Raw genomic sequence first — 26,298 nt, 5'->3', positions numbered from 1 at the left:
GCAGCTACAACAGAACTATTAAGTATCAATCATAACCTTTCTTTGCCTCAAGAAGCACAGCAAATTTAAGCAAACACATGATCTGAGATGCCTATAAAATACACGATAAGATGTGAGTTGTCAGCGGCTGTAACAAATTTCCCCTGCACATACTGAAAGGTTTGCGACACCTTGAATGTGCATAAATGTAACAAGGTTTGCTTGGGTTTGTCTCTTTCACACGCACAAAATGCTGTCTTAAAAGCTGTTCTCCACAGACTGCCATGAGTTGTTTGGTTTTGCACTTGTAGGCAACAAAAATGATTTCTGAGGAAGCCCTCTATGCTTTGCAAACAAGCAGATGTAATTGTGTTGAACTTACAGATATCAGTATCTGCTGGACAGGTGGACAGAGTCCAAGGGCAGGAGATTTAACACATCCAAGTGCCGGGTTCTGCACTTTGGCCACAGCAACCCCATGCAGAGCTACAGGCTGGGGACAGAGTGGCTGGAGAACAGCCAGGCAGAGAGGGACCTGGGGGTGCTGGTTGATAGTAGGCTGAACATGAGCCAGCAGAGTGCCCAGGTGGCCAAGAAGGCCAATGGCATCCTGGCCTGCATCAGGAACAGTGTGGCCAGCAGGAGCAGGGAGGTCATTCTGCCCTGTACACTTCACTGGTTAGGCCACACCTTGAGTCCTGTGTCCAGTTCTGGGCTCCTCAGTTTAGGAAAGATGTTGAGCTGCTGGAAGGTGTCCAGAGAAGGGCAATGAGGCTGGGGAGGGGTCTGGAGCACAGCCCTGTGAGGAGAGGCTGAGGGAGCTGGGGTTGCTTAGCCTGGAGAAGAGGAGGCTCAGGGGAGACCTTCTTGCTGTCTACAACTCCCTGAAGGGAGGTTGTAGCCAGGTGGGGTTGGTCTCTTCTCCCAGGCAAGCAGCACCAGAACAAGAGATCACAGTCTCAAGCTGCACCAGGGGAGGTTTAGGCTGGATGTTAGGAAGTTCTTCATAGAAAGAGAGATTGTCCATTGGAATGGGCTGCCCGGGGAGGTGGTGGAGTCACCATCCCTGGAGGTGTTTAGGAAGAGACTGGGTGGGGTGCTTGGTGCCAAGGTTTAGTTGATGAGATGATGTTGGATGATAGGTTGGACATGATGATCTCAGAGGTCTTTTCTAACCTGGTTACTTCTGTATCTATATCTATCTATATCTATATCTATATCTATATCTATATCTATATCTATATCTATATCTATATCTATGTCTATGTCTATGTCTATATCTATATATCTCTACATCTCTATCTATATCTCTGTATCTATATTTATCTATCTATCTATCTCTGTATCTCAAGTTATCCATGGGTCAGAAATGTGCCTTTCGCCAAGAAAGCCGATGGGATCCTGGAGTACGTTAAGAAGAGTGTGTCCAACAAATCCAGGGAGGTTTTCCTTCCCCTCTACTCTGCCCTGGTAAGACCACATCTGGAACATTGCATCCAGTTCTGGGCTCCCCAGCTCAAGAAGGACAGAGATTTGCTGGAGAGAGTCCAATGGAGGGCTACCAGGATGATTGAGGGTCTAGAGCATGTGGCGTACGAGGAGAGTCTGAGAGCCCTGGGGCTTTTTATTCTGGAGAAGAGAAGACTGAGAGGGGATTTAATAAATGTTTTTAAATATCTGGGGGCTGGGTGTCATGAGGGAGGGGATAGTTGCACCCTGTGATAGGACAAGGGGTAGTGGGTATAAACTACAGCACAGGAGGTTCCACCTCAACGTGAGGAGGAACTTCTTCACTGTGAAGGTCCCAGAGCACTGGAACAGGCTGCCCAGAGAGGTTGTGGAGTCTCCTTCTCTGGAGCCTTTCAAGACCCATCTGGATGTGTTCCTGTGTGGCCTGTGCTGGATTCTGTGGTCCTGCTCTGGCAACCCCTAACATCCTGTGATCCTGTGAGCTCTCTCTCTATATGTATTTATATATTTACATATATATATACACACATCCACATCCATATCCATATACATGTACACATCCATATACAAGTACATATACACATCCATACACACACACACACATCCATATACACATAGAATCATAGAACCAATAAGTTTGGAAGAGACCTCAAAGATTATCAAGCCCCACCTGTCACCCAAGACCTGAGGACTACTTAACCATGGCACCAAATGCCACATCCAATCCCCTCTTGAACACCTCCAGGGATGGTGACTCCACCACCTCCCTGGGCAGCACATCCACATCCATATACACAACCACATCCATATACATAAACACATACATCTACATATACACATCCACATCCATATACATAAACACATCCATCTACATATACACATACATATACACACACAAATACACTTATACATATATAGCTAGATATATGTCTATGTCCCAGTAGAAAGAGTGCTTCCCTCTCCATCAAATCTTTGCTGGAGGGGTCGAGTTCACAGTTATGAAGAGATTTGCAGAACTTGCAAGATGATTCTGGATTAATTTGATCTGGAGAGCACAGCCTGTCTCCCCCTTCTCCCTTTGTACTCACAACTGTGTTTTCCAGCTTCTTTGCCTCGCAGCTGCAGTGCTAGTAATTTATCAGCTCGGTCACCTCCCTCTCACTAGCTGAGCCGAGCACTTCAAAGCCAAAGGAGTGAGCTGTTGGATGGCATGCGATGCAAGCAGCCTGCTAACAAGGGGGATGTGAGTGAGCTTCCACTTCTCTTTGGTCATGAGTTCATGAGCCTTGTAAAGCTGCTGGGCAGGGTAGCCAGATAAAGTAGAGATTAAAGAGAATAACCTTTGAGTCCAGGCCAAATCATCTTTGATCTGAGGCAAATTTGTGCTGCTCTGTTACTCTAAGCTTGCATTAAACCAGACCTAGCTGGTGACAGGAAAATGGGTGGAGGAGTTGTCTGAACAGTGCTGGGGAGGCAGAGGGATGTTACTTGTTGCCATCTCAGTGCAAGTGTCAGGATAAAAGGGATGAGTCTGAAGGCATTTTGGCATCTCTCTGATCCAGGTGCAGAAGCGGTCCCGTGGAGATACCAAGTGATGGCAGGAATGCCAGCAGCCTCTAAGCTGCTCCAGCACATACCAGAGTACTGTTGAGCAGCATGCAGGTTAGCAGATGGGACAACACAAAGGTGGTTGGGTTGTGTTCTGGGCTCCTAAGTGAGAGCAAAGATTGGGGCCAAACTGTGTTACCAAGCAAGTACATGAGCTGGATTCGCTGACATCTGGAAGTAGCAGCCAGCCAAATACATTCAGTATCAAACATTTGTAAGGGGATAGTTTCCTCTGAGTCTCCATGACCCAGGCTACTAGTGATAAAAGGAAATTCACTCTATGTGAGCTAAAAGATATTTCAGTGCCAAATTCTAGCCCCCCCTCCCCTCCCATTACCCCTCCCCTTCTGCACTCCTGTCTGGCTCCATATGAAGGGCATTCAGCACCGAGCCAAGCTTCTTTGTTTCCATTTGTTCTGCTGTTCACCTTGATTTTTTACTTTGTCTTTCTCTTTGGGTCTCTTTCAAAGGCTGAATGGTGTTGTGTATGCAAATACACTCCATCTCCCAGCCATTGCTGGAAAGACCTCAACATCTTCACATGTTCTTCTCTAGCCCGGCAAGACTCCAAGATGGCAAACTTACCATGGGGGAGCAAGTGGCTGTGGGCATGAACATGATCTCCAGTGCCCTCTTAGACCCACCATGGCATCCACGAGCTAGCACAGGGCTGGCAGCTATGACAGAGGATTTAAAACAGGGCTGTGCCTTTCCAGAATCCCAGCTAGAGACTAGAGGAGGTGCCTTACTTATCTAAAGCACTACCAGATGCTGTAGAATCATAGAATCTACCAGGTTGGAAAAGACCTCAGAGATCATCAAGTCCAACCTATTACCTAATACCTAACACCTCCTGACAACTAAACCATGGCTCCAAGTGCCACATCCAAGCCTTTTTTGAACACCTCGAGGGATGGTGACTCCACCACCTCCCTGGGCAGCGCATTCCAATGGTCAATCTCTCTTGCTGGGAAGACCTTTCCCCTCACCTCGAGCCTAAACCTCCCCTGGTGCAGCTTGAGACTGTGTCCTCTTGTTCTGGTGCTGGTTGCCTGGGAGAAGAGACCAACCCCCACCCGGCTACAGCCTCCCTTCAGGTAGTTGTAGAGAGCAATAAGGTCTCCTCTGAGCCTCATCTTCTCCAGGTTAAACACCCCCAGCTCCCTCAGCCTCTCCTCACAGGGCTTGTGCTTGAGACCTCTCCCCAGCCTCATTGCCCTTCTCTGGACATGTTCAAGAGTCTCAATATCCTTCTTGAACTGAGGAACTCAGAACTGGACACAGGACTCAAGTTGTGGCCTAACCAGTGCTGAGTACAGGGCACAATGACTTCCCTGCTCCTGCTGGCCACACTGTTCCTGATGCAGGCCAGGATGCCATTGGCCTTCTGAGCCACCTGGGCACACTGCTGGCTCATGTTCAGCCTACTATCAACCAGTCCCCCCAGGTCCCTTTCTGCCTGGCTGCTCCCCAGCCACTCTGTCCCCAGCCTGTAGCTCTGCATGGGGTTGTTGTGGCCAATGTGCAGAACCTGGCACTTGGAGTTGTTGAATGCCATCCCATTGGACTCTGCCCATCTGTCCAGTCGGTCAAGGTCCCTCTGCAGAGCCCTCCTACCCTCTAACAGATCAACTCCTGCCCCTAGCTTGGTGTCATCTGCAAATTTACTGATGATGGACTCGATGCCCTCCACCAGATCATCAATAAAGATATTGAACAGGACGGGGCCCAGCACTGATCCCTGTGGGGCACCGCTAGTGCCTGGCTGCCAGCTGGATGTGGCACCATTCACCACCACTCTCTGGGCTCAGCCCTCCAACCAGTTCCTAACCCAGTGCAGAGTGCTGCTGTCCAAGCCACGAGCTGACAGCTTGGCCAGCAGTTTGCTGGCTGTAGTCAGGGAAGATCTGAGCTTGTCTATTTACCTCAGTGCTGGTGTAAATTGGAGCAACTGCCGTCCCTTAGCAGCAGATTTGGACCCCTGTTAGTTTTGTTCTCTTTCAAAAAGGTTGTTCTCCCAAACTGAAGAAGACAGAAGCTCTGCCAGATCAGCTGAGCCCATCATGGATTTGCAACTGAAGCTGGCCAGTTCTGTAAAAGTTTCATGACAGTCACAGTTTCCAAGCAGCCAGTGGCCATTCTTGACAGTATTTTCTCACCTTTGGATAGACATTTAGAAAGTGCAGCAGGATCTAAAGATGTGGTCATCTCCAATCCAGCACTTCTCATTGTGCAGAAACTTTGAAGCACTGGGGTTCACTTTGCTCTGCAGAGTTGCCTTTTGTCTCGTGAGAGCCCACATGGAGTACTGTGTCCAGTTCTGGAAGCCCTGTTACAAGGAAGTTATGGATGTGCTGGAACAGTGTTGAGAGATAGAAGGTCTCAGAGAAGGGCCATGAGGATGATCAGAGGGCTGGGGTCCCTCTTTTATCAGGAGAAGCTGAGCGTTTGGGCTGTTCAGTTTAGAGAGGAAAAGGCTATGAGGAGACCTTATTGTGGCCTTCCAGTATCTGAAGGGGGCTACAAGAAAGCTGGGGAGGGACTTTTTAGGGTGTCAGGTAGTGATAGGCTGGGGGGAATGGATCCAAGCTACACGAGGGGAGATTTAGATTAACTTTTAGGAAGAAGTTTTTCCCTAAGAGGGTGGTGAGACACTGGAACAGTTTGCCCAGGGAGGTGGTGGAAGCCTCACCCCTGGAGGTTTTGAAGGCCAGGCTGGATGTGGCTCTGGGCAACCTGATCAAGTGGAAAGTGACCCTACCCACGCTGGGGGAGGTTGGAACCTGATGATCCTAGAGGTCCCTTCCAACCTTGACAGTTCTGTGTGATTCTGTGAGCTTTTGCTATTTCCAAACCAAAACACTGGTTGAAATTCACCTTGTGTGTACAAATGTTCCCTTCTTGCTTCTCAAGAGGGAAAAACAAACAAACAAAAACTTTTCTAGCTTTCCAACCCAGCAGCTTACAGAGACCTTCTCACAACACAGGTTTCTGATGACTTGCAAGCCACTTCAGAGCAAGGTCTTCAGCCAGCTTCCAGCAGTGCAGGTGGAGATGAATTTGTAAGTTTTTGGCACGAGGGTATTCACACGCTGGTTGTCATGCATCCAACAACAGGTCAGCAATACCTTATTGCCTTAGTGGCTGATATAAAAAGCCTTATCAGTGCCAGCACCTACATCGCCTGGTGGGACATAAAAGCAGGACAGGATGGTGAGAGAGGAGAGTGCAAAGTGGGTTGTGATGGAAAGATGCAGACTGAGGTGTCTGACTGGGTGAACAACAAGAGTGCAAGTCTGGTGTTCCCATGGGTTGGAGGGAAGGCAGTGAAGGGTGCAAGGATCTGGGCATGCATTTGGTCATGGTTTGATGACTTGGGAAAGAACAATGAACTTGGGAAAGAATTACTAGGCTGAGTCTAGGAATGGAGTAGAGAAGAAACCCTGCCCATGTGTATGAGGTGCCACAGGAGCAAGAGCTGCTACTGCAGTGGGTGCCCTGTAGCTGCTGATTTGTAGGCAAATACATTTGAAATCACGGTTCTGACAGCCTCTGGGTCTTTCATCCTCTTAATAGAAGAGAAACAAACTTTATGATTAGAGGGCTGGAGCACCTCTCCTATGAGGACAGACTGAGGGAGTTGGAGCTGTTCAGTCTGGAGAAGGCTCCAAGGAGACCTTCCTGTGGCCTTCCAGTATCTGAAGGGGGCTACAAGAAAGCTGGGGAGGGACTTCTTAGGGTGTCAGGGAGTGACAGGACTGGGGGAAATGGAACAAAACTAGAAATGGGTAGATTCAGATGGGATGTGAGGAAGCTCTTCCCCATGAGGGTTGTGAGACAATGGCACAGGTTGCCCAGGGAGGTGAGGTGGTGGAAGCCTCATCCCTGGAGGTTTTGAAGGCCAGGCTGGATGTGGCTGTGAGCAACCTGCTGTAGTGTGAGGTGTCCCTGCCCATGGCAGAGGGTTGGAACTGGCTGATCCTTGAGGTCCCTTCCAACCCTGACAATTCTATGCTTCTATGAAACTCCACTGCATTTCTTGAGGAGCAACAGAAATGATTTGTTCATCTGCTTGTACCTACCAGACAGCACAGGCTGGTAAAGACTACATATTTATGCTGTGATTACCATTGCCTGAATGAAAAAATCCTGCCAGAGGATGCAAAGAGCTTTATAAACCTCGTCCTTGTATGAGTGTGGGCAAACTGGGCTGTGGAATGGTTGAGCCGTGAGGTTTTCCAAGAGATGCAAAGGGTCAGGCAGCTACTTCTGCCTGGCTTTCCCTGGTAGCTGTGCATCTCATTCCCCCTTGGAAATTCCAGCCTAAACGATTTGCCCCAGGGTCATGCAGTGAGTCAGTGTGTGAAATGGGAACAGAGCCAGGCTGTTCTGACTCTGTTTCCTATCCTAACCACCGGACTACTCACAGGATATTTGGTCATGCAAATGCCATTGCACAATATCTTGTCAGCAGTGATTTGCCATGAAAAAAACAATTGTCATCTCTTAACAGCACTTGGGATGCCTTGAGGACAGAAATAGTAAACCCAAGTCCTCCAATGCATTCAGTGCTACAGATGACACATCCCACAGTCAGATCTTATTACCATCAAATACTTGTGGTGAAAGGACCAAGATGAAATGATGCAGCCCTGATAAAATGGCCATTAAAGACCAGATGTGTGCACCTGGAAAATGAGACTCACTGCAGTAACTATCAGGCCACAAGTATTCCATTTCCTATTTGGAGTTACATCTGAAGTCAAATGAGATCACTTCTCATGCTAACAAGACTCTCCTCAGTCTTAAAAAAAGCCATGTAAGAAATGAAATAACATGTCAGGTATTCCTACAGCCTCACCTAATCCAAGGAGAAATATGTGGCATCTGTATATATCGACTCAGTTAGCCACTGAAATACATAGAAACATATTAGTGCAGCCAGAAGGAGAATTTGGCATTATAGATGAAACTTCCCCTAATATACTGAGATTAGTGAGCTAGTCAGCCATGTGTTCAGTTATATATCACAGAATCACAGGAACATTCAGGTTGGAAGAGACCCCCAGGATCCCCAAGTGCAGCTGGTAACCCTACTCCACAAGATTCACCCCTACACCAGACCCCCAGGCACCACAGCCAAACCACCTTCAAACACAGCCAGGCTTGGGGACTCCACCACCTCCCTGGGCTGCACATTCCAATCCCTGACCACTCTTGCCCTGAGAAAAGGTTTCCTGATGTCCAGTCTAAACCTCCCCAGTGGCAGCTTGAGGCCATTCCCTCTTGTTCTGTCACTAATGACCTGTGAGAAGAGACCAGCACCAACCTCTCCACAACCTCCTTTCAGGTAGCTGTAGAGAGCCAGGAGGTCTCCCCTCAGCCTCCTCTGTTTCACACTAACCATCCCCAGCTCCTTCAGTTGCTCTTCATCAGATTTCTTCTCCAGGCCCTTTCCAGCTTCCTTGCGCTCCTCTGCCCTGGCTCCAGCACCTCCACATCTCTCTTGGATTGAGGTGCCCCAAACTGGACACAACACTCGAGGTGTGGCCTCCTTAGAGCTGAGTCCCAGGGGACAATCCTCTCCCTGCTCCTGCTGGACACAGCATTGCTGATCCCAGCCAGGATGCCTCTGGCTTTCTTGGCCACCTGGGCACTGAAATGAGGACCTGTCACAGGCTCCCCCAAAACGCAGGTCTGGTTCTTTACATGGTTTTAAACTTGAAAATAAACTCTTATCTAAATGAAATGTGCCATTTTCATTCCATGGGAAAATAAGAACCCAGGGAACTAGTTAATAATACCACACAGGTCTCTTCTTGATCCAGCAGTAAATAAATGCAACTGGAATCTAGACAACATTTCCCTTAGTATCCTATACAGAGACTGAACTTGCTGGAAGCTGTGCAGTGGGATGTCCATTAACTGAGTATATAATCTATCACTTCTCCATTACAGTGTCTTTAGCTGGGACACAGGACCAAGAAAAACACCATTTTGTCTTAAAAATAGCCACAGCCTCCCTCAGAAGCAGATCACAGAGAGCTACCACAGACTCTCTGGACAGGGAAAATGTTCCTCATTTCCATGTGCCCGTAGCCTGTTAGCGTTATTTACACCATGGGACTTCCTAGCTGCTTAGAGGAGTGGGGCTCATTCTGCTAAGTGCTGTGGAAACAGGCCATGAAAAAACCTCTGCCTGCCTGCAGATGCAAGCTTTATGCTTGCACTGCACTCCCCTGTAGTGTTTTGGCTGTGCCAATCGGTGCCAGCTGCCCTTTCCTAGTACGTTTACAATGCCATAGCTTGCTCTGGCATACATGAAAAACTCTAATGTGCCATCACATACCACCAAAGATGGGGAAGTGGAGCAGCCAGCCAGCCTTCTCTCTGCATTCAAGTGGCTAGAGGACACTACTAGATAATACCTTGCATGCTTGCTTGCTTGCATGCCTGCTGGAGAAATATTTAACAGCTTCATTACCAGGTGAGTCGAACTGCAAGAGCCAGCGTTGCAGTCATAGAATTGTTAGAGTTGGAAGGGACCTCAAGCATCATCCAGTTCCAACCCCTCCTGCCATGGGCAGGGACACCTCACACCAGGTCCAGGTTGCTCAGAGCCACATCCAGCCTGGCTGCAAAAACCTCCAGGGATGAGGCTTCCACCACCTCCCTGGGGAAGTGTCTCACCACCCTCATGGGGAAGAACTTCTCCCTAATCTCCCAATCCAATCTCAATCTACCCATTTCTAGTTTTGTTCCATTCTCCCTAGTCCTATCATTACCTGACACCCTAAAAAGTCCCTCCCCAGCTGTCTTGTAGGTCCCCTTCAGATACTGGAAGGCCACAAGAAGGTCTTCTCAGAGCCTTCTCTTCTCCAGACTGAACAGCCCTAACTCTCTCAATCTATGCTCATAGCAGAGCAGCTCCAGCCCTCTGCTCATCCTCATTGCCCTTGTCTGGACACATTCAATCACACCCAGATCCTTCTTGCAATAGGGGCTCTGGTACTCCAGGTGGGGTCTCACCAGAGTCAGCATTCTGTTCACAATGAAAGGCAAACTGCCTCCACCCTCCAGTGTAACCAAAGCCACATGACAGAGAAGGGCAAGGAGCCACTGAACATGCTGTGAATGTGAGCAGCAAGCTCTGAAGAAAAAGGTTTAAGGCAAGCACTCATGTCTGTGTTGATTTCTTTGTCCCTAAACTTAAAACTCAGGAGATGAGCATCTTTGGACACTAACAGGGATGGCAAATATTTTAGGCAGTTCACCATTTCATGGTGAGCTTGCCTCTTTATCAGGCTGCCAGCTCCCTTTTGAACATGGGCTGCTTCTTGCCTCTTGTCTTCATGCCTCCCTGGGAGGAAAATCTCAGCCAGTGGTGGCACAAACCCAAGCCAAAGCTGTTAGAAGGAAACAGTCCAGCACTCAGGTGCCAATGTCTATGAGTAGTACTGCTGAGTGTGGCCATATTGGCTCACTGAAGGCACAGTGAGCTTTATTTCCAACCACCTCACAGAACTTGCTTCTCATTCTTACTGCATTTGAATTGTTGAAACCACTTGAAAACCTCTCCCCAAGGGAGCAACGCAGCTCGTACTGAGGAGAGTTCCCAGGGAGAGATGTCAAGCTGGCATGAGATTGCATGTTAGACATCTCTGGTCACTGGTCAGGATGGACCAGGGGGTCTCCTGAGGGTTCTACAATGTCAGGAACTGACCATAGGCCATCTCCAAAGTCAAGGATCTGAAGGCTGTGACTCCTTTTCCTTCCACAAGCACCCTGTGCAGGTGGACCTGTGCTGTGATCACACCTCCCTGTCTGACAGAAGGTTAAATGTCAGAAGCCCTCACAGGATCTGCCAGCTCCTATCCAGTGCAAATGTTGTCCCAGACCTATGGCAAGGGAATTCCACTTGGAAGACCTCATTTCCTTTTAATGGGAAATGACAAAAACTCTAGAGGAAGACCAAAACCCTAAGTCTGGTGAGGCTGTGGGTGCTTAGATGCTTGTGTCCATTCTGTCCAGGCTGGGTTTACAGAATTTTACAGAATTAATCAGGTTGGAAAAGACCTTTGAGATCATCAAGTCCAACCTATCACCCAGCACCATCTCATCAACCAAACCATGGCACCAAGTGCCTCATCCAGTCTCCTTTTAAACATCTCCAGTGATGGTGACTCCACCACCTCCTTGCATAGGGTTACTGCAGTTACTATCTGCATCTGGATACAGATGCCAGTAAAGCTGCTCTCTTCAGTGAGGCAAGCTAGCATGAACCCTCATTTTTCTGCTCTCTGCCCTTGCATTGGTTTGCTGTGTGCTTCATACTCTGCTCCCAGCTTTTAGTTTTTGATTTTCAAAAGACTCTAAGGTTGATTTACAGTATCACAGAATCACAGTCCATTAGAGGTTGGAAGGGGCCTCCAGAGATCATCCAGTCCAACCCCACTGCCAGAGCAGGGTAGTCCACACAGGAATGCACCCAGGTGGGTTTGGAAAGTCTCCAGAGAAGGAGACTCCACAACCTCTCTGGGCCGCCTGTTCCAGGGGTCTGTCACCCTCACTGCAAAGAAGTTTCTCCTCATGTTGAGCTGAAACCTTCTTTGTTCAAGTTTGTCTCCATTGTTCCTTGTCTTATTACTGCACACCACCCAAAAGAGCTTGGCCCCCTCCACTTGACACCCACCCCTCAGCTATTTACACACATTGATGAGATCCCCTCTCAGCCTTCTCTTCTCAAGACTAAACAGCCCCAGGGACCCACATGAGTCATATCCCCAGGGTGGTAATACCACCCTGACTCACTTCTGCTGTGTTCTACAAAGACAACACAGATTACAAAGCCTCAGCTGAAGCAAGTAAACAGAAAACACTTTATGAAAGGAGACTCAAGGAGGAATTTAAAGATAGATTTAATGCTGTATGACTAGTGCCTGGGCATGTGATAACTTCTTCCTCTTTACACAACATTTTTTCTCAGAAGGAGCATGATGATGATACAGGTGATTGAAATGTTTCCCACTGCCTTGACCAGAGACACAAAACCTCTACTGGTTCCCATGAAATACATGGTTCTCATTCACCTCACTAGAATTCAACACCCTAGAAAGAAATTCTCTCCAACCTCTGAGAAAGTCTTTGCCTGCAGGAGGAAACGGAGTCGATTCATTTAAACTCACACAGCGCTGGCTCTGGGTTTACTGAAGGTGTGAACAAAAACAAATAGACCAAACACTTAGGATACACATGGCTGAAACCCAGTTCACAGGATCACAGGCTCACAGGATGTTAGGGCTTGGAAGGGACCTCTGGAGATCTTGGAGGCCAACCCCCTTGCCAGAGCAGGACCACAGAATCCAGCGCAGGTCGCACAGGAACGCGTCCAGACGGGGCTGGAAAGGCTCCAGGGAAGGAGGCTTGAAGGCAAGTAGGTAAAGAAAAAACAATGTTGGCCTGCTTTCTTCTGACAGGCTGGGGCAAGCCTCACCAGTGGCTGCACATCTGATTCGCAATCCAGTCCTTAGCTTGGCTCCTTCATTGAGAACGACTCTGTTTTGTCATCGTTTTACCCCTCCCCGAAACTCGGGCTTTGTGTAACAGCAACACAAAACAGCTGCCAGGGCTGTGCACAGGGCCAGTTTACATTAGCCTGGTTTTTCTTGAGAAAGTCATAGTTTAAACAAATGGTTATGTCTATTTTAATCATTTTTGTCTTCTTTTGAAGTGTTTCTTCAAACATTAGCTTTTTTTTCTGGGGGGGGGGTTGCCTGTCCCTCCCCCTTCCCTTCCCCCTCCCCTCCCCCCTTTCAAAACCAAGTTTAGCTTTACAAATGAGGCTGCTCTGTCACGTCCCCTTTAAACACAGCTGTTACTACAATGTAAACAGAGGTTTTAGAAGGGAGATAAACAGTGAGGAGAAAGAGGGCTTCAAGTGTTTTTAACACATGGGCATTTCTTGCTTGCTTGCTTGCTTGCTTTTCCTTGGTTTAAAATTAGAATTCAAAATACAGGCTGCATCTCACAGATGTCAGCCCTTCACCCACAGCACTGACCTAGTGCTTTATCTTTGCATTGTGATGATCAGAGCGACACCAACTGATGTGCTCCGTGGGACAGCAATGTGCCCTTGTGGCCAACACGGCCAAATGGTTGCCTGGGGAGCATCAAGGAAAGTGTGGCCAGCAGGGCTAGGGAGGTTCTTTCCCCCCCTCTCCTCTGCCCTAGTGAAGGCCCACTTGGAATACTGTGTCCAGTTTTGGGCTCCCCAGTTCCAGAGAGACAGAGACCTGCTGGAGAAAGTCCAAGGGAGATACATGAGGATGATTAGGGGACCTGAGCATCTCCCCTGGGAAGAGAGATTGAGAGCCTTGAGGCTGTTGAGTCTGGAGAAGAGAAGGCTGAGAGGGGATCTGATCAATGTCTATCAATATCTGAGGTGTGGGTGTCAAGTGGAGGGGGCCAAGCTCTTTTGGGTGATGCACAGGAATAAGCCAAGGAACAATGGAGACAAACTTGAACCTAGAAGATTTCACCTCAACATGAGGAGAAACAGTGAGGGTGACAGAGCCCTGGAGCAGGCTGCCCAGAGAGGTTGTGGAGTCTCCTTCTCTGGAGCCTTTCCAAACCCACCTGGATGCATTCCTGTGTGGACTACCCTGGGTGATCCTGCTTTTGGCAGGGGGTTGGACTGGATGATCTCTGGAGGCCCCTTCCAACCTCTAACATTCTGTGATTCTCTGATCTCATGTCTAAAATGCTGCAGGTTATTTTTGACTGATCTCTTGTGGTAGCACAGGGTCTACTAGTATAATGACACTGGGTATTTTCCAAGGTGTTTGGAACAGGGACCAACTATTGCCCACTGGAATGGGCTGCCTGAGGAGGTGGTGGGGTCGCTGTCGCTGGGGGTGTTCAGGGCGAGGCTTGACAGGATGCTTGGTTGCATGGTTTAGTTGATTGGGTAGTGTTGGATGATAGGTTGGACATGATGATCTCGAAGGTCTCTTCCAACCTGGTTTATTCTATTCTATTCTATCTGAGTAAGACCTGGTCCCTGCCCTGGGGTCCAACAGGCTGCTGTGGCATAAAGAAGTCCTATACAGGGACTGCAGCACTAGTGGGACGCCAGCAGCTCTTATCACTGACAGAGCTGGAGCTGTTTGCAAGGGTAGAAAAATGTTTCTTACTCTCACCATTTTGCCACCTATGAAATATTGCCTGGTTTTTTCATGGGGGCATTTGGAGGATTACAGAACCATAGAATGTTGGAGATTGGAAAGGACCTCCAGAGATCATCGAGTCCAACCTATCACCCAACACCATCTCATCAACCAAACCATGGCACCAAGTGCCTCATCCAGTCTCCTTTTAAACATCTCCAGTGATGGTGACTCCACCACTTCCTTGCATAGGGTTACTGCAGTTACTATCTGCATCTGGATACAGATGCCAGTAAAGCTGCTCTCTTCAGTGAGGCAAGCTAGCATGAACCCTCATTTTTCTGCTCTCTGCCCTTGCATTGGTTTGCTGTGTGCTTCATACTCTGCTCCCAGCTTTTACTTTTTGATTTTCAAAAGACTCTAAGGTTGATTTACAGTATCACAGAATCACAGTCCATTAGAGGTTGGAAGGGGCCTCCAGAGATCATCCAGTCCAACCCCACTGCCAGAGCAGGGTAGTCCACACAGGAATGCACCCAGGTGGGTTTGGAAAGTCTCCAGAGAAGGAGACTCCACAACCTCTCTGGGCAGCCTTCTCCAGTGCTCTGTCACCCTCACTGCAAAGAAGTTTCTCCTCATGTTGAGCTGAAACCTTCTCTGTTCAAGTTTGTCTGTATTGTTCCTTGTCTTATTATGACACACCACAGAAAAGAGCTTGGCCCCCTCCATTTGATACCCACCCCCCAGATATTGATAGGCATTGATCAGATGCCCTCTCAGCCTTCTCCAGACTGAACAGCCCAACAGCCCCAGGTCTCTCAGCCTCTCTTCCCAGGGGAGATGTTCAAGTCCCCTAATCATCCTTGTGGCTGAAATGACAGTGACAGCGTCTCAACACCAAGGGATGCGGTGGCTGGAGTTTGGAGCAGGATATTAAAGGCTTCTCTGTGGAGACCACAGGCATTCATCCTTTCTTGGCAACATCAGCTCTCTTTAACAGAGCTATTCTCTTGCCTTTTCTGACAATGTTGCCAGTATGCTCAGCAGCTGGCTTTGCTAGGACATTACCACCCTGTTAAAAGGACGTCAGTCATGTAATGACAGAGTGAGCATGATTTTAATGTGAATACTGTGAAGGAGAGAAAGGGCATGGGGATCATAAATCCCAGGCAAATGTTTTCCTTTTAATGAATTGAGAATTACTTCAAACTTAGGAAGCACTAAAATAAAGTGAAATTATGAATGAGCTCTCCCTTCATGGTTATCTCTAACAACCAGAAGTAAAGTGTATGGTATTTGGGCTGCATTTATATCAGACAAGTGGGAATGCCTACAGAGCCATTAAAAGTCTAGCATGAAATATTGTACCATTTGTTGGTTTTTTTTTTTTGTGTGTGTGTGTGTGTTTTTTTTTTTCCTTTCTACAAGGCTACACACTGGTTCTTCCCCAGATGAAGTTACACATGTGTGCTTTCATCCTGAAAGCTCATTTTCAGATACTTAGAGCGACGTTAAAACATCAGCTTTTTGGAATGCGTCGTTTCCAGCGCCGGGCTGAAATGCTGCAAGGAAAATTGGAGAGGCCTGTTGAGGAAAAGGGAGACTCAAATAGTATGTTTAGGGTACTATAAAAGCTACTTGTTTTTCCTCATTTAAATTTGATAACAGCTGCTTCTTAAGAAGCACAGCTTTTCATTTGCCCCGAGCGGTATCACAGAGCCACAGAAACATTCAGGTTGGAATAGAGCCTCAGGATCACCAAGGCCGACCCAGAACCCTGCTCTACAAGGCTCACCCCTAAACCATAGCCCCAAGCACCACAGCCAAACCACCTGGAAACACAGCCAGGCTTGGGGACTCCACTGCCTCCCTGGGCAGCACATTCCAATGCCTGACCACTCTTGCCCTCAAAAAAGGTTTCCTAATGTCCAGTCTGAACCTTGAGGCCAATCCCTCTTCTATCTCTTCTCTTGTGAGAAGAGACCAGCACCAACCTCTCCACAATGTCCTTTCAGGTAGTTTTAGGGTCATGTGTTTTCCAAGCCTCACCTGCAACACACTTCATTCTCCTTTCCATATGATGGATGGCAATAGAGAATGAAAAAGATTGACATTTTTATGCCATTTTCCTCTTTTGTTCAAAACTGAATAGGAGTTGGAGAGAGGGAAGAACTGTGTCAAGAAAAGATTATTAATAAAAACAGTTGGTTCCTTAGTATCTTGCTTTCAAGGCTAAATTTCTTTAGCTCTTTTAGGGAAGCGTTCTGTTTAAAGGCGAGAGACCAGGGATGCTTCACATCTTCATTGCGGGGTTCACAGAGACAACCCTGAAGTGACCATTGCTGCTTTGGGCTTGTGGACACTCATCATACATATGTTTGCCTGGTTTCCAGCACTACTATGCCCTCCTGGAGTACTGCACCCAGTTCTGGAGCCCCTATTACAGGAAGGATCTGGAGGTGCTGGAAGGTGTCCAGTGAAGGACTATGAAGATGATCAGAGGGCTGGAGCTGCTCTGCTATGAGGACGGACTGAGGGAGTTGGGGCTGTTCAGTCTGGAGAAGAGGAGGCTTTGAGGAGACCTTTTTGTGGCCTTCTGATGTCTGAGGGGGGCTACAAGAAAGCTGGGGAGGGACTTTATAGGATGTCAGGTAATGACAGGACTAGGGAGGATGGATCCAATCAAAAGGAGGGGAGATTTAAATCAGAGCCTTCCAGTCAGTATCTGAAAGAAAGCTGGGGAGGGACTTTTTAGGGTGTCAGGGAGTGATAGGACTAGGGAGCTAGAGCAGGGGAGATTTAGATTAGATGTCAGGAAGATGTTCTTCCCCGTGAGGGTGGTGAGACACTGGCACAGGTTGCCCAGGGAGGTGGTGGAAGCCTCTTCCCTGGAGTTTTTTAAGGCCAGGCTGGATGTGGCTCCGAGCAACCTGATCTAGTGTGAGGTGTCCCTGCCCATGGCAGGGGGGTTGGAACTTCCCCTTCTCTGGAGGCTTTCAAGGCCCATCTGGATGTGTTCCTCTGTGACCTGAGCTGGATTGTATGGTCCTGCTCTGGCAGAGGGGTTGGACTTGATGATCTCTTTGGGTCCCTTCCAACCCCTGACATCCTGTGATCCTGTGAACTGGTTGATCCTTGAGGTCCCTTCCAACTCTAACAATTCTATGACCTGACCCAAGGCCATTCTTTCCACCTGCACTAGAAGAGCACACATGTCATACACCTTCTGCGCTGTCCTGAAAGCAGCTGCTCCATGCACCAAGCTGCACAGGCTCCTTGGTGAAGAATAAGGCAAGAAATTTCATGTGTTAAGTTATACACCAGAGGGAGTTCCACGAATGTAATACAAACATGCTGATTTTTACCAACGAAAAGTCGATCTAAAACTGACAGGACCTGAGGACTCTGCTCCACAGTTCCACACTTTGGCTCCTCCTGTCTGCAGAAGTTCTACAGCCATCCAGCTTCCTCTATGCAGTGCTCTCGAAATGCAGAGGCTGTAGAAAGTGAAATGACTCCTTACAATATTTTTTCCAGGATGGATTCTCATCTCATCCCTGTCCAGAGAAAGGCCACGAGGATGAGCAGAGGGCTCTCTCCTATGAGGATAGATTGAAGGAGTTGGGGCTTTTCAGTCTGGAGAAGAGAAGGCTCCAAGGAGATCTTCCTGTGGCCTTCCAGTATCTGAAGGGGGCTACAAAAGAGCTGGGGAGGGACTTTTGAGGGTGTCAGGGAGTGATAGGACTGGGGGGAATGGAGCAAAACTAGAAATGGGGAGATTGAGATTGGATGTAAGGAAGAAGTTCTTCCCCGTGAGGGTGGTGAGACACTGACACAGGCTGCCCAGGGAGGTGGTGGAAGCCTCATCCCTGGAGGTTTTGAAGGCCAGGCTGGATGTGGGAGACTCCACACCCCCCCTGGGCAGCCTCTTCCAGTGTTCTGTCATCCTCACAGGGAAAATACTTTTCCTCCTGTTTCCATGGCACTTCCTCTGCCTCAGCTTCCACCACTGCCCCTTGTGCTGCCATTGGGCATCACCCAGCAGAGCCTTGCTCCATCCTTTTGGCTCTCACCCTGCACATCTTTATAAACATGAATGAGGTGCTTAATGACTTTAGGAGTTTACTTCACATCTAATCTTTGAACCATAGAGGAGATGCAGCAGCACAAACCTAGTTTCTGATGTCTTGGCAGGTCTTCTTTCCTACATTGTTTTTTTATTGCTGGTTTGTTGTTGTGGGGTTTCTTTGTTTGTTCGCTTTTGGCTTCTTTTGGTTTCATTGTGGTTTGGGGTTTTGTGTGTGTGTGTTTTGGTTTGGTTTATAACAGCAGCTAAAGAGATTCTATTTTGTCTTCTGCATTTCCTCAGGCTTTTGGGAAGGGAAGGGAAGGGAAGGGAAGGGAAGGGAAGGGAAGGGAAGGGAAGGGAAGGGAAGGGAAGGGAAGGGAAGGGAAGGGAAGGGAAGGGAAGGGAAGGGAAGGGAAGGGAAGGGAAGGGAAGGGAAGGGAAGGGAAGGGAAGGGAAGGGAAGGGAAGGGAAGGGAAGGGAAGGGAAGGGAAGGGAAGGGAAGGGAAGGGAAGGGAAGGGAAGGGAAGGGAAGGGAAGGGAAGGGAAGGGAAGGGAAGGGAAGGGAAGGGAAGGGAAGGGAAGGGAAGGGAGAAGAGAATAGAATTAACCAGGTTGGAAGAGACCTTTGAGATCATCAAGTCCAACCTATCACCCAACACCATCTCATCAACTAAACCATGGCACCAAGTGCCTCATCCAGGCCCTTTATAAACACTTCCAGGGATGGTGACTCCACCACCTCCCTGGGCAGCACATTCCAATGGCCAATTACTCTTTCGGGGAATGTCTTTCTCCTCACCTCAAGTCTAAACTTATCCCTGCATACCTTGAGACTGTGTCCTCTTGTTCTGGTGCTTCTTCCCTGGGAGAAGAGACCAACCCCCACCTGGCTGCAACCTCCCTTCAGGTAGTTGTAGACAGCAATAAGGTCTTCTCTAAGCCTCTTCTTCTCCAAGCTAAGATAGGTCTCACCACACAGCTTAATTTCTTTTGTTTCTTCCAGTAAAAGTATGTAAAAAAAGAAGAAGAAAAAAAAGGTATTGCCCTCATTGAAGGCAGCTCTGTTAATTAAAGGAGAGGTTTGTATTGTGTGAACATCTGATGACTCTGGGCTGAGTCGCTGCTGCTCTTTGTCTGAGAAGTTCAGAATCCATCAGGCTGATAGCCACTGTTCTTCGGAGGAAACTACAGCCCTTGTGGCCCTTCCTGTTTCCTTTCAACATTCTTAATGTGATAGTGGAAGAGGATATCCTAAGGTCAGACATTAAAATGTAAAGCTGTGAGGTGATGATTAAATGGGAACACAGTGAAAACCACACTCTTTGTTATTTTAATCTAGTCCAGCCTGTGCTGATCTAATCATTTCCAGCAGATATTTAAGGTAGGTAGAGAAAGGAGGAAAAGGAAGGGCCTTTCATTTATTGTCTTAGATATTGTGTGTTGGTTTGTGTTTTGTTTTGCTTTCCTTTTTACCCAGAGACCAAGATTAAATTAAACACAGTTAATATGAATAGAATAGAATAGAATAGAGTAGAGTAGAGTAGAGTAGAGTAGAGTAGAGTAGAATAGAATAGAATAGAATAGAATAGAATAGAATAGAATAGAATAGAATAGAATAGAATAGAGCAGAGCAGAGCAGAGCAGGTTGGAAGAGACCTTCAAGATCATCCAGTCCAACCCATCATCCAACACCACCTAATCAACTAAACCATGGCATCAAACAGCCCATCAAGTCTCCTAAACACCTCCAGGGATGGTGACTCCACCACCTCCCTGGGCAGCACATTCCAATGGCCAATTACTCTTTCTATGAAGAACTTCTTCCTAACATCCAGCCTAAACCTCCCCTGGCACAGCTTGAGACTGCGTCCTCTTGTTCTGGTGCTGGTTGTCTGGGAGAAGAGACCAACCCCCACCTGGCTACAACCTCACTTCAGGGAGTTGTAGACAGCAAGAAGGTCTCCCCTGAGCCTCCTCTTCTCCAGGCTAAGCAACCCCAGCTCCCTCAGCCTCTCTTCCCAGGGCTGTGCTCCAGACCCCTCCCCAGCTCTGTTGCCCTTCTCTGGACACCTTCCAGCAACTCAACATCTTTCCTAAACCGAGGGGCCCAGAACTGGACACAGGACTCAAGGTGTGGCCTAACCAGTGCTGAGTCCAGGGCACAATGACCTCCCTGCTCCTGCTGGCCACACTGTTCCTGATGCAGGCCAGGATGCCATTGGCCTTCTTGGCCACCTGGGCACTCTGCTGGCTCATGTTCAGCCTACAATCAACCAGTCCCCCCAGGTCCCTTTCTGCCTGGCTGCTCTCCAGCCACTCTGACCCCAGCCTGTAGCACTGCATGGGGTTGTTGTGAAATATTCAGATTTAAGTCTTACAAGCCCATTTTTCAAAGACATTGATATCTATGCAGCTTGGTATTGATCCAATCAGCTTGCTAATGATCTAATCAGCTTGCTATTGCTCTTTGATCTTTCAAAGAAGAATGCCTCACCGAGCCTGACAGCAGTGGCCACTTCAGCTGAGGTTCAGAAACACTTTCCATCGTAACTCCCTTCTTCCACACTCTTGTAACCTTCTGAAAAATCCCTCTGGGCTGAAACTCTCCATTCTCAGTCACTGCAATCAGTTTCAGGGTTGGGGAATGAACTGTTCAAGAGGGTTTTTTTCCCCCCTTATGGGAAGAGCAGAGCAAAAGCAGCACACCTTTTCCCATGGTTTTCTGAGCACAGCTACAGCAAAACCAGATGAAATACTAATCTTGAACCTTTTTGGTTTGTTTCCTGTGGGCTGACTGCAATTAGTTTCTTTACAGAGCACTCTTCTCCTTCTCTACCAAACCTGTTTGCTGTTAGAACCTTACTGTTGTGTTTCCTGGCCCTTTGTGACTTTAATTGTTCATCTGTAGCAAGGCATCATCTCAGGCTTCCCCCCCTCGATTTAATTCCAGGGTGAGTGCAATAACCTGGGTAAATTAAAATACCACACCATTGTCCTTTTGAGAGCTGAGAGGGTGTGCAGAGCTCTAATGAAGGAGAGGTAGCCCAGGAATGGAGACCTTGCACTCTGAGTTGCTGGAAGGTGTCCAGAGAAGGACAATGAGGCTGGGGAGAGGTCTGGAGCACAGCCCTGTGAGGAGACGCTGAGGGAGCTGGGGTTGCTTAGCCTGGAGAAGAGGAGGCTCAGGGAAGACCTCCTTGCTGTCTACAACTACCTGGAGGGAAGTTGTAGCCAGGTGAGGGTTGGTCTCTTCTCCCAGGCAACCTGTGACAGAAAAGGAGGACACAATCTCAAGCTGTGCCAGGGAAGGTTTAGGCTGGATGTTAGGAAGAAGTTCTTCCCAGAAAGAGAGATTGGCCATTGGAATGTGCTGCCCAGGGAGGTGGTTAAGTCACCATCCCTGGAGGTGTTTTCTAGGAAGAGACTGGATGAGGCACTTGGTGCCATGGTTTAGTTGATAAGATGTCAGGGTTGGAAGGGACATCAAGGATCATCTAGCTCCAACCCCCCTGCTATGGGCAGGGACACCTCACACTACAGCAGGTTGCTCAGAGCCACATCCAGCCTGGCCTTCAAAACCTCCAGGGATGAGGCTTCCACCCCACCCCGGGCAACCTGTGCCAGTGTCTCACCACCCTCATGGGGAAGAACTTCTTCCTAACATCCAATCTGAATCTACCACTTCTATTTTCTTTTCCATTCCCCCCAGTCCTATCACCACCTGACACCCTCAAAAGTCCCTCCCCAGCTTTCTTGTAGGCCTCCTGAAGATACTGGAAGGCCACAATGAAGTTTGTTAGCACTTAGCCACAACAGAACTCATTCAAGGGCAGCCACAGCCAAGCACAAGGTACCAGCTAGCATCTGCCAGAGAGAAGAAACCACAAAGAGTTAGGTTACACAACTGACTTTATGTTAGTTATCAGACCAATGGTGATTTATTTGCATTCTAGAATCACAGAATCATAGAATCAATAAGGTTGGAAAAGACCTCAGAGATCATCAAGTCCAACCTGTCACCGAGCACCTCATGACTACTAAACCATGGCTTCAAGTGCCGTGTCCAATCCCTTCTTGAACACCTCCAGGGATGGTGACTCCACCACCTCCCTGGGCAGCACATTCCAATGGCCAATTACTCTTTCTGGGAAGAACTTTCTCCTCACCTCCAGCCTAAACTTCTGTGGAAAATAATTCTTAGGCACAGCCTGAAACTGCCACAAGTGTTTGCAGGGCTCATGTGCAAAAAAACCCCAACCCCAAATGTGAACGTGGTGTGAAATTCAATGGGAATGATGTATTTGGATGAGTTGCTCTCCTCTCCTATCTGCTATTAGGTCTTCATCTGGAAAGAAGGTACACAGTGGAAGTGGATGGAAAAAAGCCTGGGCTGCAAAGATGTGCTAAGTTGGAGCACGTCAGTGAAAGCTTTGGGGCTGATCTCTAAGTTGTTACACCTGGCTGGGATCGCAGTCCTTTGCCAATTCATATCCAGCACTCACTTGGAGCATGAGCTAACCGTGGGGCTTGTGCAAGGGGTCACAAATCCCTTCAGTTTTAACATCCAGTTGTGGTATTTTCTTTTAGAGCCTCCCTCCCCTTCTCTTTCAGAGTCATCAGGGCTGCCTCTGCAGCCCCTGGAGGTAAGGGGCCGGCCTCGTGGCGTCTTGCAGAGGCCTAAGGGACAGTTGTTGGCCAGGGCTGACCTCTTTCAAGTCCCATTACAGAGAGTCAAAAGCTTGCAGCCCTTCCCAGGAAGCATTTGGCAGCTTGCAGGAATGGGTTCTCAGGATCTGGGTCACCTAATGAATTTTAACAGAGCGGAATCACATCATGAATGGCAAGCTCTGAGCAGCAGATACTTCTCTTTCTTTCGACTGGCTGCCTCTCATCTCTGAAGTACAATTGGCTGCTTTCAGCCCTGCTGCAGGGCGGTGTGGGGACGACAGAAGGGTTTGGAGAGCCCAATGTGCAATTCTACTCTCCCCCCTGAAAAAAAACCCACCCAAACTCTACAACACAACCTGGCTTCACAATGGCATCATGCATTAATCATTCCCAGAACGAATTTGCTCAGCTTCACAAGTGAGAAGCCGAGGGGGGTTATGTCTTGCCAGCTCCACAGATCCCCCCCGGGAAGTGAAGGTCAAGCTCGAGCTATTTCCTTCTCACACATCATCATCATCATCACCATCATCACCAGCAATAAAGATCATGAGGACCAAGCTGGCTGGAAAGCAGCCCTGAGGAGAGAGACTTGGGGGTGCTGGTGGACAAGAAGCTCAACGTGAGCTCACAGTGTGCGCTTGCAGCCTGGAAAGCCAATCGGATCCTGGGCTGCAGCAAGAGAAGTGTGGCCAGCAGAGCAAGGGAGGTGATTCTCCCCCTCTGCTCAGCTCTGGGGAGACCCCACCTGGAGTAGTGTGTCCAGTTCTGGAGCCTCTATTACAAGAGGGATCTGGAGGTGTTGGAAGGTGTCCAGAGAAGGGCCACAAGGATGAGCAGAGGGCTGGAGCTGCTCTGCTGTGAGGACAGACTGAAGGAGTTGGGGCTGTTCAGTCTGGAGAAGAGAAGGCTCCAAGGAGACCTTCTTGTGGCCTTCCAGTATTTGAAGGGGGCTACAAGAAGGCTGGGGAGGGACTTCTCAGGATCTCAGGCAGTGACAGGACTAGGGGGAATGGAATGAAGGTGGAAGTGGGGAGATTCAGGCTGGAGGTGAGGAGGAAGTTCTTCCCCATGAGAGTGGTGAAGCCCTGGAATGGGTTGTCCAGGGAGGTGGTTGGGGCCCCATCCCTGGAGGTGTTTAAGACCAGGCTGGATGAGGCTCTGGCCAGGATGATCTAGTGTGGGGTGTCCCTGCCCATGGCAGGGGGGTTGGAACTAGGTGATCCTTGTGGTCCCTTCCAACCCTGACTGATTCTATGACGCTATGAAGCTGTGCCTCAGCTCTGCCCATGCCAGCTCCAGCGTGGGGTTTCCGTGGGGTTACACAGATGTAAGGAATTGTCCTCCCGTGGTTGCAGAGCCATGCTGCGTGGGCAGCACTGCCCAGGGATCTGCACATGGGTTTGGCCCTGTGGTGGGCTGAAATTCCATCCCCCTCCCCACAACATAAAATTGCCAGGCTAGCTCAGATGGGAAGCAAACGAAGCTGGATTTCCAAGCACAACTGCAATTTAGACATATGGAGTGCAATGAATATGTACAGAGTATACAATATTTACATGTCTTTACCATTTATAAGCAGCCCTCCTGGACAAAACCTGGGGGTTACCAATGGCTTCCCCCTCCCTGCTCCCTTCCCCCACCCTATACAAGGTAAAAGAGAGAGAGAGAGAGCAGGGCAGAGAGGAGGCTGTTAGTACTTTGCCACAACTAAGAAATGCAGCCAAGGGCAGCAAGCCAGCAGAAGCACCAGGTAGCATCTGCTAGAGTGAAGAAGTCAAAAAGAGAAGAATTAGTTTGCACAACTAACTTTATGTCAGTTTTCAGACCTCTGGGATGATTTAGATCTTATCATTATTATCATTGTTTGCAGGTTGGACTTGAGGATCTTTGAGGTCTTTTCCAACCTTATTGATTCTGTGATTTTCCCTCTTGCATCCAATGGTTATTTATTTACATTCTACCCCTTTCTACTCAAGGTCTGTGGACAATTTTCCAGGCACAGCCTAAAACCACCACAGGCCTTCTCTCCCATGCCCTGCTGCTGCCCTTCCTCTGTGTGACAGGCTTGACCCTGCAGCTCTACCCAAGCTGTACCCTAGGTGAGCCCTGGGTGGAGGTAGGCACCGTGCAGGCAGCCTTGCTCACACGAGAGCTGAAGGTCTGTTTGTAAATGCCATGTGTGGATCCAGAGCAGCACCCAGTCTTTGTTCACCAGGTATGGAAATGCTTTAGACTTCATGTTTGCTGTCCCAGTGGCTGGGGGTGACTTCTGGACCAGAGCTCAGACCATGGGCTGTCTCTGAGCCAGGACTAGTGCTGGGGTGACTTCTGGACCAGAGAATGGAATGGAATGGAATGGAATGGAATGGAATGGAATGGAATGGAATGGAATGGAATGGAATGGAATAGAATAGAATAGAATAGAATAGAATAGAATAGAATAGAATAGAATAGAATAGAATAGAACAGGTTGGAAAAGACCTGAGAGATCATCAAGTCCAACCCATCCTCCAACACCATCTAATCAATTAAACCATGACCCCAAGTGCCTCATCCAGGCTCTTCTTAAACACCTCCAGTGATGGTGACTCCACCACCTCCCTGGGCAGCACATTCCAAAGGCCAATCTCTCTTTCTATGAAGAACTATTTACTAACATCTAGCCTAAACCTCCCCTGGCACAGCTTGAGACTGTGTCCTCTTGTTCTGGTGCTGGTTGCCTGGGAGAAGATACCAACCCCCACCTGGCTACAACCTCTCTTCAGGGAGTTGTAGACAGCAAGAAGGTCTCCCCTGAGCCTCCTCTTCTCCAGGCTAAGCAACCCCAGCTCCCTCAGCCTCTCCTCACAGGGCTGTGCTTCAGACCCCTCCCCAGCTTTGTTGCCCTTCTCTGGACACCTTCCAGCAACTCAACATCTTTCCTAAACTGAGAAGCCCAGAACTGGACACAGGGCTCAAGGTGTGACCTGACCAGTGCTGAGTACAGGGCACAATGACTTCCCTGCTCCTGCTGGCCACACTGTTCCTGATGCAGGCCAGGATGCCATTGGCCTTCTGAGCCACCTGGGCACTCTGCTGGCTCATGTTCAGCCTACTATCAACCAGCACCCCTAGGTCCCTTTCTGCCTGGCTGCTCTCCAGCCACTCTGACCCAGCCTGTAGCTCTGCATGGGGTTGCTGTGGCCAATGTGCAGAACCCGGCACTTGGATGTGTTCAGTCTCCTGCCCTTGGACTCTGCTCATCTGTCCAGCCTGTCGAGGTCCCTCTGCAGAGCCTCTCTACCCTCCAGCAGATCAACTCCTGCCCCCAGCTTGGTGTTGTCTGCAAATTTACTGATG

This window comes from Dryobates pubescens, chromosome Z, assembly GCF_014839835.1.
Source record: "Dryobates pubescens isolate bDryPub1 chromosome Z, bDryPub1.pri, whole genome shotgun sequence".
NCBI classification, from domain to species: domain Eukaryota; kingdom Metazoa; phylum Chordata; class Aves; order Piciformes; family Picidae; genus Dryobates; species Dryobates pubescens.
Note: the sequence above shows the minus strand (reverse complement) of the source record.